Source organism: Canis lupus, chromosome 25, assembly GCF_003254725.2.
Source record: "Canis lupus dingo isolate Sandy chromosome 25, ASM325472v2, whole genome shotgun sequence".
NCBI lineage: Eukaryota > Metazoa > Chordata > Mammalia > Carnivora > Canidae > Canis > Canis lupus.
The window spans coordinates 43,874,483-43,887,850 of record NC_064267.1 but is presented as its reverse complement, the minus strand read 5'-3'; the positions used below and the strand labels follow the sequence as shown (position 1 = coordinate 43,887,850).

The following is a 13,368-nucleotide window of genomic DNA, read 5'->3' as shown; positions in this document are numbered from 1 at the left end:
AGAGGGGAAAAGATGCTAAAAGATGCATTACTGAATCAACTGGCAAACTGTAAGATGGTAGATATAATCATAGTTGTATCAATTTTGACAACTTTAGGTATGTAAGAAAATAGCTGTATTCTTGGAAAATACTGTAAAATTGAGGGTAATCATGTATGCAATTTATTCTCAAGCAGTTCAGAAAAAAATTTATATTTGTGTGTGTGGAGAGAGAGAGAGAGAGAGAAGGAACACAAATTATAAAGGAAATGAGACAAAATGTTAAAACCAGTGAATCTAAGCAAAGGATATATGCACTCTTGGATGTTCATCCCAGAGAAATGAAAAACTTATATTCACACAGAAGCCTGCATATGAATGTTCAGAGCAACTTTATTTGTAACAACCAAAAACTGGAAACAACCCAGATGTGCCCTTCAGCAGATAAATGGTGAAACAAGCAGTGGTACATTTATGCCATGGAATGCCACTCACAATAAACAGGAATGAACTACTGATATGTACTATAATCTGAATGAACAGCAAGGGAATTATGTGGAGTGAAGCAATCTCAAAGGTTATGTACTGTATGATTCCATCTATAGTATTCTTGTAATGACAAAGAAACAGAGGAGAGTGTCATGGCTATCAAGGGTTAAGGTGGCAGAGAGGCTGGCAGAGATGGCTGTAGCCATGAAAGGGTAGCACAAGAAATTCTTGTGCAGGAACTATTTTGTATCTTGACTACACTGGCAGTCACACAAATCTACAGATGTGATAGAACTAAATACACATACACACACACTCACACACCAATACAACTAAAACTGATGAATTCAAAATAAGATGGGTGGATTGTACTAACATCCATTTCCTAGCTGTAATATTATAGTTACGCTAGAGGAAATTGGGTGAGGTATCCACAGGATCTCTCTGTATTATTTCTTACAACTGTATGTGAATCTACAAGTACCTCAGAGTAAAAAAGCTTAATTTAAAAATAAAGTTTAAAAAGGAAAAAAGTTAAAACAAAAAATAGCAACAGAAAATAACTTATGGGGATCCCTGGGTGGCTCAGCGGTTTGGCGCCTGCCTTCGGCCCTGGGCGTGATCCTGGGGTCCGGGAATCGAGTCCCGCATGGGGCTCCCTGCATGGAACCTAGCCTGCTTCTCCCTCTGCCTGTGTCTCTGCCTGTCTGTCTGTCTCCCTCTCTCTCTGTGCCTCTCATGAATAAATAAATAAAATCTTTAAAAAAAATAACTTAAGAATAGTCATAAAGCACTAGAAGCACTCCTATTAGCTTCAAGAATAGGAAAAGGAGGACAGCCCGGGTAGCTCAGCGGTTTAGCGCCACCTTCAGCCCAGGGCGTGATCCTGGAGTCCTGGGATCGAGTCCCACATCGGGGGACTCTGCTTCTCCCTGCTTCTCCCTCTGCCTGTGTCTCTGCCTCTCTCTCTCTCTCTCTCTCTGTCTCTCTCTCTCTCTCTCTATGGGTCTCTCACGAATAAACAAATAAAATCTTAAAAAATAGGAAAAGGGGGCAGCCCGGGTGGCTCAGCGGTTTAGCACCGCCTTCAGCCCAGGGCGTGATCCTGGAGTCCTGGGATCGAGTCCCACATCGGGCTCCCTGCATGTAGTCTGCTTCTCCCTCTGCCTGTGTCTCTGCCTCTCTCTCTCCTCTCTGTGTATTTAAATAAATAATAAAAAATCTTTAAAAAAAATTTTTTTTAAAAATAGGAAAAGGATGCCAGCTCTTACAGTGTTATTTAATATCATTCTAAAGGTGCTAGTCATTGCTATAAACAAGACCATTATACATCAGAAAAGAGCCAAAACAATTATAAATGAAATCCTTGCTACCTAGAAAATACAATACAATCAAGTAAAAAACTATTAGAATGAATTCAGTAGTATCCAATATCCAAATACAATATACAAAAATGAATAGCCTTTTTATTATATCCCACTAATTCTCAACTAGAAAACTGTGTAATAAAGAATTTCATTCTATCTTTAATTCTTTATCTAAGTCATATGTAATTATTTTTTAAATATTTTAAAACTGTCCAGGAATATAATGACTATGTATGCCTAATAAGCTTCTCCAAACATATTCTCCAATTTTCCCCACTGAGTACCATATTTGTTCTCAGATTTACTGTGTCTCCAGTCTCTAGTCCACCCAACACTTTAGAAGCCAAAAACTAGGGACGCCTGGGTGGCTCAGTGGTTGAGCATGTAGATTCGGCTCAGGGAGTGATCCCAGTCTGGAGATTGAGTCCTGCATCGGGCTCCCTGCAAGGAGCCTGCTTCTCCCTTTATCTATGTCTCTGCATCCCTCTCTGTCTCTCATGAATAAATAAATAAAATCTTTTTTAAAAAGCCAAAAACCAGAAAGTAGACTCAAACATGTTTTTCAGTCCCCCAAGGCCTCAAATATTTTGCACAAGTGTTAAGTCAGTTTTAAGTGATGAGGATCTAATGTTCCTTCCAGCTCAGAATCTCCATCTTGCCAGGAGCCAGAATCCCTTTAATCAGTTCAAAGAGACTCAGTGTGCGTTCATTCTTGCACAGCCCTCAGGACCATCTCTCCTCTTCATGAGGCTTCACTCTCCCAGGAATTCCAAGTTCTCAGTCAGTGGCGCTCACTCTAGAGCAGACCCACATTAATCCATTTTTAGTCAGGGCCTCTCCCAGTAGCCCCCATTTCAAACGCTAGCCGCGTTTGAAATGGGGGCTATCAGCCTAATCCATGTCCTTCAGGGGTCCCCTAAGCCATGTATCCCATGTGAAAGCCAAGATAAGTTTTTCACTCTTTAGACAGAAGTGCTTCTGCTAAGCTCCAGGTCTTCAATATACATGAAATATCCTCAGTTAAGAAGCAAAGAAAAATAAATAATAACGCTAAACATCTCTAAATTTGTAAATAATGTATGAATAAGGTGTCCATTTAGATCAGTGGAATAAAGACAGATTTCTCACTAAATGGTGGTAGAACAAGGTCAACTATGTAGAAAAAGGAAATGGATTTCCTCACACCAAATCGGATGGATTAAAGAAGTGACCACAAAATATGAAATGATAAAAAGATTAATAGATTCAACTGCAAAAAATCAAAATATGTAAGTATTGAACACATACCATATCATAAAAAATATAAAAGCAAATATCTTGCTTCCGATGTTAGGTAAACTATTCCAAAATACAGAAAAAGATGAGGGGTGCCTGGGTGGCTCAGTTGGTTAAGCATATGCCTACAGCTCAGGTCATGATCCCAGGGTCCTGGGATCAAGCCTCCTGCCGGGCTTCCTGCTCAGCGGGGAGCCTACTTCTCCCTCTACTCCCCACCTCCCATGCTTGTAGGCATACTCTCTGTCTCAAATAAATAAATAAAATCTTTAAAAAAAAAAAAAAAGAAAAAGAAAAAGATGAAAAATTCTCTAACATTCTAAATGTTAACTATTCTAGATTTCAAACTCAAACAAGGAAAGCACAAAAGTTATAATAATAATATAGGACAATCTCACTTATGAACACAGATGCAAAAATCCTAAATAAAATATTAAACTGAATCCCAACAGCATATTGAAGATCACGCTCAAGATATATTCTAAGAGAATCTACCTATTAATATGATTTAATACATAGCAACAGGGGGAGTGGACTGCTTAATAAATGCCCAACAAAAGAACATTATATAGTTTATCACCAAATTGTATTTAACAGTATTTTTTTTAAACCTTAGTTTTTAAACTATAAAGAAATAGTGCAAAACTTCCTTAACTAAAAAATTAAGTCAGAAACAATAAACATCCTACTTAATGGTGTAATGTTACATTAAAGTTCAGAAAGGATATCCCCGACAACTCAAAACTGTGCCAGAGAGGTCCTAGTCAATGTAATCAAATAAGTTATTAAGAAGAATAAATATTGGAAGAGAGACTGGGTTTTCAATATTTATAGATAATATGACTATCTAGAAAAATCTCAAAGGATATACTCGCAAATTATTAAGACTCATGATTTCAGCAAGAATGCAGAAAGCATCGATCCAAAATCAACAAATAAGTTATCGCTAACGTTCCTATATGCCCACAATAATCAATCTAAATACATGACAGAAAGATCAATTCTAAGTAGTAACCAAAATCACAAAATGCCTGGGGATAAAATTAATAAGACTGATATAAGATCTAAATTAAAAAAAAAAAGATCTAAATTAAATTTTTAAGTTATTTTTAAAAACACAGAAGAGCTAAAGAAACAAACCCTGCTCTTGACCAGAAAGACACATTATTATAAATGTCAGCTATAAATTAGTTTAAAAATTACAATGTAACCACAATTAAATCCAAATCATGACTTTTTTATAGAAATTGACCATCTCATCTAATAATCAAATGGAAGAAAAAAGGCAAAGGATACAAATAGACATTATTCCAAAGAAGATATATTCATGGCCTACAAACTCATGAAAATATGCTCAACATCATTAGTCATCAAGAAAATGTAAATCAAAACCACAATGAGGTTCCAATCACACTCACTCGGAAGGCTGTAACAAAACACAAACAAGAAAATAATAAATATTGGCAAGGATGTGGAGAAAGTGGAACTTTCATAAATTCCTGGTGGATATGTAAAATGGTTCAGCCCCTATGAAAAACAGTCTGGAAGTTCCTCAAAAAGTTAAATATGGAATTACCATATGACCTAGCTACTCCAGTTCTAGACATATGCCCAAAAGAGTTGAAAATAATTATACAAATACTTATACACACATGTTCATAGCAGCACTGTTCATAATAACCAAAAGGTAGAAACAATCCATATGTCCATCAATGGACAAATAAATAAATTGTGGCATATACATAAAACTGAATCTTTTTAGCCATAAATAATGAGTTTATCTGAAGGAATGAACCCATGCTACAACACTGATGAATCTTAAAAACATTATACTAAATAAAAGAAGCCAGAAGGACACAAGGTCATATATGATTCCAAGTATATGAAATAACCAGAATAGGTAAATGCACAGAGACAGGGATTGGTGGTTGCCAGAAGATAAAGAGAGGGATGAATAGGGAGCAACTACTGAATCGGTATGGGGCTTTCTTTTGGAATTAGACAGAGGTAGTGATTGTACAACACTGAATGTACTAATAAATGCCACTGAATTGTTCCCTTTAAAGTCGTTAATTTTATATGTGAATTTCACATCAGTAAAAAAAAATTAAATTTTTAACTTTAAATTTAACTGAAATTTTTTCTTTAAGTATCAAATGGAAGAGAAAAACATACAGAATGATGGAAAATATTTGCAAGGAAAAGAGTAACAAGGTTTACTCTATCAGATTAAAAAACATCCTATGAAGTAATGGTTATTAGAAGAGTATGATATTCAGTACTCTGATGATGATGAGCACTGAGCAATATATAGAATTATTTAATCACTACATTGTATACCTGAAACTAATATAACAATGTATATTAACTATACCAGAATTAAATTTTTTTAATAATTTTTAAAAATGAGTGACATTTACTTGAAATAGTCAAAGACGTAGAAGAAGATATCAGTCTAGAAAGAGACTCTTAGAAAATTATAAAAATATATATTCAACTCAGTGAGGGAAGACCACTCAAAAGATAATGGGACAGTTCTCCATGCCAATAGCACTCTAACATGGTGAATGTTCCTAAAACCCGCCAGACTTTGTGTAAGAACTGTGGCAAGCACCAACCCCACGAAATGACACACAGAAAAAAAGGGCAAAGATTCTCTTTCGTGGTACCTGAGTGGTTCAGTTGGTTAGGCAGTCAACTCTTGATTTCTGCTCAAGTCACAATCTCAGGGTCTTGGGATAGAACCCCAAGTTGGGCTCCATGCTCAGCGGGGAGTCTGCTTGGTATTCTCTCTCCCTCTCCCTCCATCCCTCCCCGCATTTGCACACACTCACACTCTCTCACAAGTGAATAATCTTTAAAAGAAAGAGAAAGAACAAAAAGAAGGACAAAGGAAAGAAAGAAGAAAGAAAGAAAGAAAGAAAGAAAGAAAGAAAGAAAGAAAGAAAGAAGAAAGAAAGAAGAAAAGAAAAGAAAAGAAAAGAAAAGAAAAGAAAAGAAAAGAAAAGAAAAGAAAAGAAAGGCAAAAATTCTATTTATGTCCAGGGAAAATGGCATCATGACAGGAAGCAGAGTGGCTATGATGGGCAGAAAATCAGTAAGCAGATTTTCTAGAAAAAGGCTATAGAAGATTGTGCTGATGCTTGAATGTGTTGAGCCCGCCTGCAGATCTAAGAGAATGCTGGCTATTAAGAGATGCAAACATTTTGAACTGGGAAGAGATAAGAGAAAGGAAAACTAATACAGTTCTAAATTTCATATTTTGTCATATTACGAAAACAATAAAATCTTGAGGTATGTTCACTTCAATCAAGACAATGGGACAACTGGGTATTTAGAGAAAAATAGTTAGGTCCTATTACTACACATTAAAAAATAAGACTGCAGTTGGCTTAAAGTGATAAATGTTAGAAGTAAAATTATAAATATATTAAGAGAAAATATAGGGGGAAAATTGCTTAAAATAAATGGGTAAAGAAAGTCTTCTTAGTCAAGACAAAAAAAAAAAAAAAACACAGACACCATAGAGAAAAAGACTCAAATTTTAAAAATTAAAAACTTCTGGGCGGCCCTGGTAGCTCAGCGGTTTAGCACCGCCTTCAGCCCAGGGTGTGATCCTGGAGACTGGGGATCGAGTCCCACGTCGGGCTCCCTGCATGGAGCCTGCTTCTTCCTCTGCCTGTGTCTCTGCCTCTCTCTCTCTGTGTCTCTTGTGAACAAATAAATAAAATCTTTAAAAACAAAAACAAAACAGCTTTTTAAAAAATAAATAATTAATTAATTAATTAAAAACTTCTGTACACCAAAAGAAGCCATAAATAAAGACAAAACAACAGACTGAAAGAAAATATCAGCAACACATAAGAATTCAAGGATTTAGGGGAGCCTGAGTGGCTCAGTCAGTTAAGCGTCTGCCTTCAGCTCAGGTCATGATCTCAGGGTCCTGGGATCAAGCCCCACATCAGGCTCCCTGCTCAGTGGGGAGCCTGCTTCTCCTCTGCTTGTGCGCTCGCTCTCTCTCTCTCTATCACTCACTCTCTCAAATAAATATTTTTTTAAAAAGATAGGAACAGTCACAAAAAGAAATATTCAAACTTAATTGGCCAGTCTTGGGTGTAGGTATGGCATTATTCTTCTTGCAGTCAGAATAAAGAACCCCAAAACCATACCTATTTGAGGAATGGGGAGTGTCCAAGCTGCCCAAGGTAAAGTAGAAGGGGAAAGAGGAAAAATAAGACACCCTCAAGGACTTGTGCCCACTCAGTGAAGTATGGCTCTGAGAGATGAGTTCTGGAGTACATGGAGATGGAATGCCTTAAAGGAAACAATTTTATTTGCAACCAGTCAGAAAGCACTAACTTCTTTTTTCTTTTTAGCGCTTTTTTTAATTTCTAAAATGCAGAAACATGAATCTTATTCTTTATGAGATCAGTGAGGAAAATTATTAAGAAATAAATTTATGCTCCTAAGTACAAGCAGGCCAGGATTAATTATTGGCAAAATGTGACCAAAGCAGACACACCTAATGTTCTAGGGAGAAGCAAATCATTGAAAAATATCTACATTGTGATTCCATTCTACAAATTTCAAAAACAAGCAAGATTAAATAACAGTTTAAGGATACAAATGATGTGGTTCAAGTATAAAGAAAATATAAAACTCAAGTTACCTCTGAAAGGGAAAAGAAAGTACGGATTACAAACAAGAATGTAGATCTTCAAAGGCAATGATAAATTTTTCCTACACTGGATAATCAACTAATTGTCCTATTATTCTGTATACCTTACACATATTTATCACACATTATTTTATAACTTCTCAGTATTTGATAAAAGACCATAATTGAAAAACAATGTGGGATTAATTGACTATGTTGTACACTTGAAACTAATGTCACATTGTGTGTCAACTATACTCAACTAAAAAATAAAACAACACTGTATAGATTGCATGTAAAGGCATATATATAGTCTTTTAATTCTAGATTCAATGTTTGTCACTGAAAATCTGCTTGGTTCTGTCATGTCCAAGTAGACACCTGTTAGGAGTTAGCAAAATCCTTGACTTTCATCTTTTCTTCTGAAGTTGCATTAACAAGAAGATCCGTGGGGGTAGGAAGAGTTTACAACAAAGGGCAATGCACTCTGATCAAATTCACTGAGAACCACTAGCAATCACTTCAGGGAGCACTAGCAAAGAGGGTACTTGCCAGAACTCAAGAGTAAAAAGGTTTGCATAAGAAAATTAAAAGCAATGCAGGAAGAATGATGCAATTTGAACAGTAATATATTTTTCCATTAATTAGTTTTTAACTGATGAAAATTCAATGAAACCCTGGTTGAAACTTCAGCTCTCCATTGAGATACTGCACGAAAATGAGAGTGAGTCCAGTTGAGCACTTGCAGTGTCAGAGCCAATTCTGCATGTAGTGGGTGGTTGCGAGTTCAACGACAGTACCACATGTACTCCTCCCTACCAGCCAGCAGTAAAAAAGTCCCAGAGAACCAGGCCTGGGCTCTGCCCACAACACTATCTTCTGAGCATTCCTTTCATTAGAACAGTACAAGATTACACAATGACCCTTAAGTTGAAACAGGATTCTGGATGCCTAAGGAAGTGGGATACTTTTTGCGTATGGTAAGCTGACTGCTGAGACAATCAATAAATGAATTAGCATAAAGTATGCTGACTTCTTTGGAAGGAATTTTATGAACACAAGATTTAAGACTTCTTATATAATAACGCAACCACAAGAAGTAAAAGTAGTAGTTGTTGTTTAATTTTCATCAATGAAAAAGTAGAACTAAGAGTACTACAGTAAGAAAATGTTATTAATCAATCAATAAACCTGTGACTTACGCACAAGACTGTATTAAGTGATGAAAAGAAATTTTAAAAGACACTGTCCCTGTGTCAGAAGCATGCAGTAGTTGGAGACAATAGTAAAAAGTGGTGGTAAAGGCAGACATCAAAAATACTCCACAATTCTGTCCACTCTCCCTAGTCATCTGCTTTCCATATTCATACCTAGTTCAGCTAAACACATGCCCCAACCCTCCAAACCCACATACTGCAATGCACTTCTTCTCTCCTCCTCAAATGCTTCACCCTCATTAGAACAACCTGAGAAACTTACCTGTCCTTCAGGTTTCATCCCAAAAGCTTTCTGCATCCTTAGAAGTCTTTTTTTTTTTTTTAACATTTTATTTATTTATTCATGAGAGACAGAGGGAGAGAGAGAGGCAGAGACACAGGCAGAGGGAGAAGCGGGCTCCACACAGGGAGCCCGATGTGGGACTCGATCCCAGGTCCCCAGGATCTCGCCCTGGGCAGGTGCTAAACCGCTGAGCCACCCAGGCTGCCCCTTAGAAGTCTTTTTAATCTACATACTCCCTTATGATCTTGTGCAATTCTTCTCTATGGTTCCCTCCCTACTATTTTTAGTTCTATATTTGTTTTATCCCTCCTATTGAGACAGGAATAACAGAAAGAAGTTGTGAAAAACCTAGATTTAAATCTAAATGTTAACTGTCCAACACTGACTAAACCAAACTACCTTTCATAAGCCTATTTCCAAATATACAAAATAAAGAAATTATTAAATACCTTGCATTACTTCATTTAATAGAGTGTGTGAGAGAGAAAAGAGAAACACAAAGACAAATAATATAGAAATGTATGGGGGAAATAAAGGACAGGAAAGTCATAGTTAATAGAACTGTATTTCACATGTTCAAAAAGAGGAAAGGGTTGAATGGGCTAAGAGGTGTCAAAGGTATTGGGGCACCTGGGTAGCACAGTCAGTTTCAGTTCAGATAGTGATTTCAGAGTCTAGAGATAAAGACTATGATGCCTGAAATGAAAAATACACCCAAATGGGATTAACATCAGATCAGACATACTGAAGAAAAAATTAATAAACTGGAATATATAACAATAGGAATTATCCAAAATGAAAAGCAAAGAAAAAAGACCAAGAAATTAGGAGAGCATCGGTGAGCTGGGGGATAACTTCAAGCGACCTACTCTATGCACAACTGAAATCTGCAAAGGAGGGAGGGGAAGGGGAGAAAGAAAAAAACATTTGAGAAAGTAACAGCCCAAAGTTTTCCAAATTTGATAGAAACTATAACACAAATCCAAGAAGTTCAATGACACGAATCATATACACAAAAAAGAAAACAATACTAAGACACAAATTTGATAGAAACTATAACACAAATCCAAGAAGTTCAATGACACAAATCACATACACAAAAAAGAAAACAATACTAAGACACATAAAATTATAAAAACAGCAGAGAAAAAAAGACACATTAAGTATAGCAAAACAGAGATAAGGATATCAGATCTCCTGTCAGACATAAGCAAGGAAGAGGACAGTGAATCAAAATCCTTATAACACTGGTGGGGGAAAAAACTGTCAATCTAGAATTCTTTATGTAGCAAATATATCTTTCAAAAACAAAGGCAAGGGGCACCTGGTGGCAGTTGGTTAAGCATCCAACTCTTGCTTCCAGCTCAGGTCATGATCTGAGTCATGAGATCGAGCTCACGTCAGCTCCATGCTTAGTGCAGAGTCGGCTTGAGATTCTATCTCTCCTTCTCCCTCCACCCCTCCCCCTGTGCACACGTTTGCTCTCTCTCAGATAAATAAAACCTTTTTTAAAAATTTTATTTATTTATTCATAGAGACAGAGAGAGAGAGAGAGAGAGAGAGAGAGAGGCAGAGACACAGGCAGGCTCCATACAAGGAGCCCGACGTGGGACTCGATCCTGGGTCTCCAGGATCACGCCCTGGGCTGAAGGCAGTGCTAAACCGCTAAGCCACCCAGGCTGCCCAAAACCTTTTTTTAAAAAAAAGGCAAGATACAAACTTTTCCAGACATGTGAAAACTGAAATAATCATTACCAGCAAATCTGCATTGCCAGACGTCAAAGGAAGTCCTTAAGACAGAAAGAAAATAACAGATTGAAACTATTTCAGAAAATTAAAGAAAAAGGAATACTTCCCAACTCATCCAAGGTGCCACCATTACTTTGATACCATAACAAAAACAAAGATATTACAAGAAGAAACATCCCAACCAATGCCTGTCACAACCATATATATATAATTTTAGGAAATCAATTCCAACAATATAAAAAAAAAAGTAATACATCAGGACTAAATAGGGTTTATTTCAAAAATGCAATGTTAGTTTTAATATTTGAAAATCAATGTATTTCACCATATTAAACTAAAAATGAAAAATCATCTCAGTAGACTCAGAGAAAGCACTTGTCAAAATCCAACTTTATGGGCAGCCCCGGTGGCGCAGCGGTTTAGCGCCGCCTGCAGCCTGGGGTGTAATCCTGGAGATCCAGGATCGAGTCCCACATCGGGCTCCTTGCATGGAGCCTGCTTTTCCCTCTGCCTGTGTCTCTGCCTGTGTCTCTGTCTCTCTGTGTCTCTCATGAGTAAATAAATAAAATCTTTAAAAAAAAAAAAACTTTCCTTTAAAAAAAAAGATTTTAAAAAAATCCAACTTTATTTCTGAAAAAAAGTCAGCAAACTAGGAAGAAAAGTTCCTCGCTTACAAAGAGCATATATAAAAAGTCTACAGCTATCATCACACTTAATGGTGAAAGACTGAGCACTTTCTTCCTAAGATCAGAACAAGACAAATAGGTCTACTCTCACCACTTCTATTTAACACTGTACTGGGAATTAAATCCAGCACAATAAGAAAAAAAAACCCAAAGATTAGAAAGGAAGAAGTAAAACTGTATTCACAAATGACAATAATCTTCATATAAAAAATCCAATGGAATCTATTAAAAAAGCCAATGGAATAAGTGAGCATACCCTACTTGATAGAAAAGATCAATTTACAAAAATTAATCATTTCTATATAGTAGCAACAGTCAAAAACACAAATTTGAAAAACCGTTTCAATAACATCAAAAAATACAAAATACACTATGTTGTACACCTGAAATAATGTATATTGTATGTCATCTGTACTTCAATTTAAAAAATGTTAGAAAATATATATGAAATATGTAAGGATAACCATGACAAAAGATGTACAAGATTTACCAAATGAAAACTACAAAATATTGCTGAGAAAAATAAAAGAAAATCTAAATAAATGGAGACTACAGCATATTCATAGGTTGGAAGACACATCACCACTAAGATAGTAATTCTTGGGACACCTGGTGGCTCAGGTGGTTAAACGTCTGACTTTTGGTTTTGGCTCAGGTCCTGATTTCATGGGTCATGGGATCCAGCCCCAAGATGGGACTCCAAGCTGAGCAGGAATCTGCTTGGATATTTTCCCCATCTACCCCTTCCCCTCCTTCTGTGTGTGCTCACTCTCTCTCTCTCTAAAATAAGTAAATAAATCTTTTTTTTTTTTTTAAGATGGTAATGTTCCTCAAACTGACCTAAATACAATACGATCTCAAATTCTCAAGCAGACTTTTGGAAAAGCTGACAAGCTAATTCTAAAATTAATATAGAAATGAAAAAGACAGGCAGCCCGGGTGGCTCAGCGGTTTGGAGCCTGCCTTTGGCCAGGGGCGCGATCCTGGAGTCCCGGGATTGAGTCCCACATCAGACTCCCGGCGTGGAGCCTGCTTCTGCCTCCTCCTGTGTCTCTGCCTCTCTCTCTGTGTGTCTATCGTGAATAGATAAATAAATAAATCTTTAAAAAAAAAATAAATAGGGATCCCTGGGTGGCACAGCGGTTTGGCGCCTGCCTTTGGCCCAGGGCGCGATCCTGGAGACCCGGGATCGAATCCCACTTCGGGCTCCCGGTGCATGGAGCCTGCTTCTCCCTCTGCCTGTGTCTCTGCCTCTCTCTCTCTCTGTGACTATCATAAATAAATTTAAAAAAAAATTTTTTTAATAATAAATAAATAAATAAATAAATATAAATATGTACTGCCTGTAATATGTCAACTATTCCACAGCACATCAGCTTTTTAAAAATATAGTCAACCAGTAATTAATAATCCTTCAAATAAATACAAACTGGACCCGAATTCATTCACATAAAACTATTCCCTGTTAATACTGTGCAGTTTAGTCATAAAATTCATAGGGCATCCTTACTTCTAAACTATTAAGAAAGACTGATTTAAACTGGCAAAATTCAGTAAATCGTAAAGAAAACAAATGTCTTATTGGAGCAAAAGAGCTCTAAACAACTCAAGTATTGTTTCATTTAAAAAACTTACAAGGACTAAAAAGAATAACAAATTATGTAAA

The 13,368-nt window shown here is 36.6% G+C and overlaps 1 protein-coding gene and 1 pseudogene across 7 annotated transcripts in view; one reads left to right on the top strand and one right to left on the bottom strand.

The window, feature by feature from the left end:
- DIS3L2 (DIS3 like 3'-5' exoribonuclease 2) overlaps window positions 1-13,368 on the bottom strand; it is a 346,474-nt gene that overhangs the window by 327,068 nt on the left and 6,038 nt on the right. The gene's annotated exons all lie outside the window — the stretch shown is intronic.
- LOC118355435 (60S ribosomal protein L36a-like) lies at window positions 5,671-6,351 on the top strand (annotated as a pseudogene).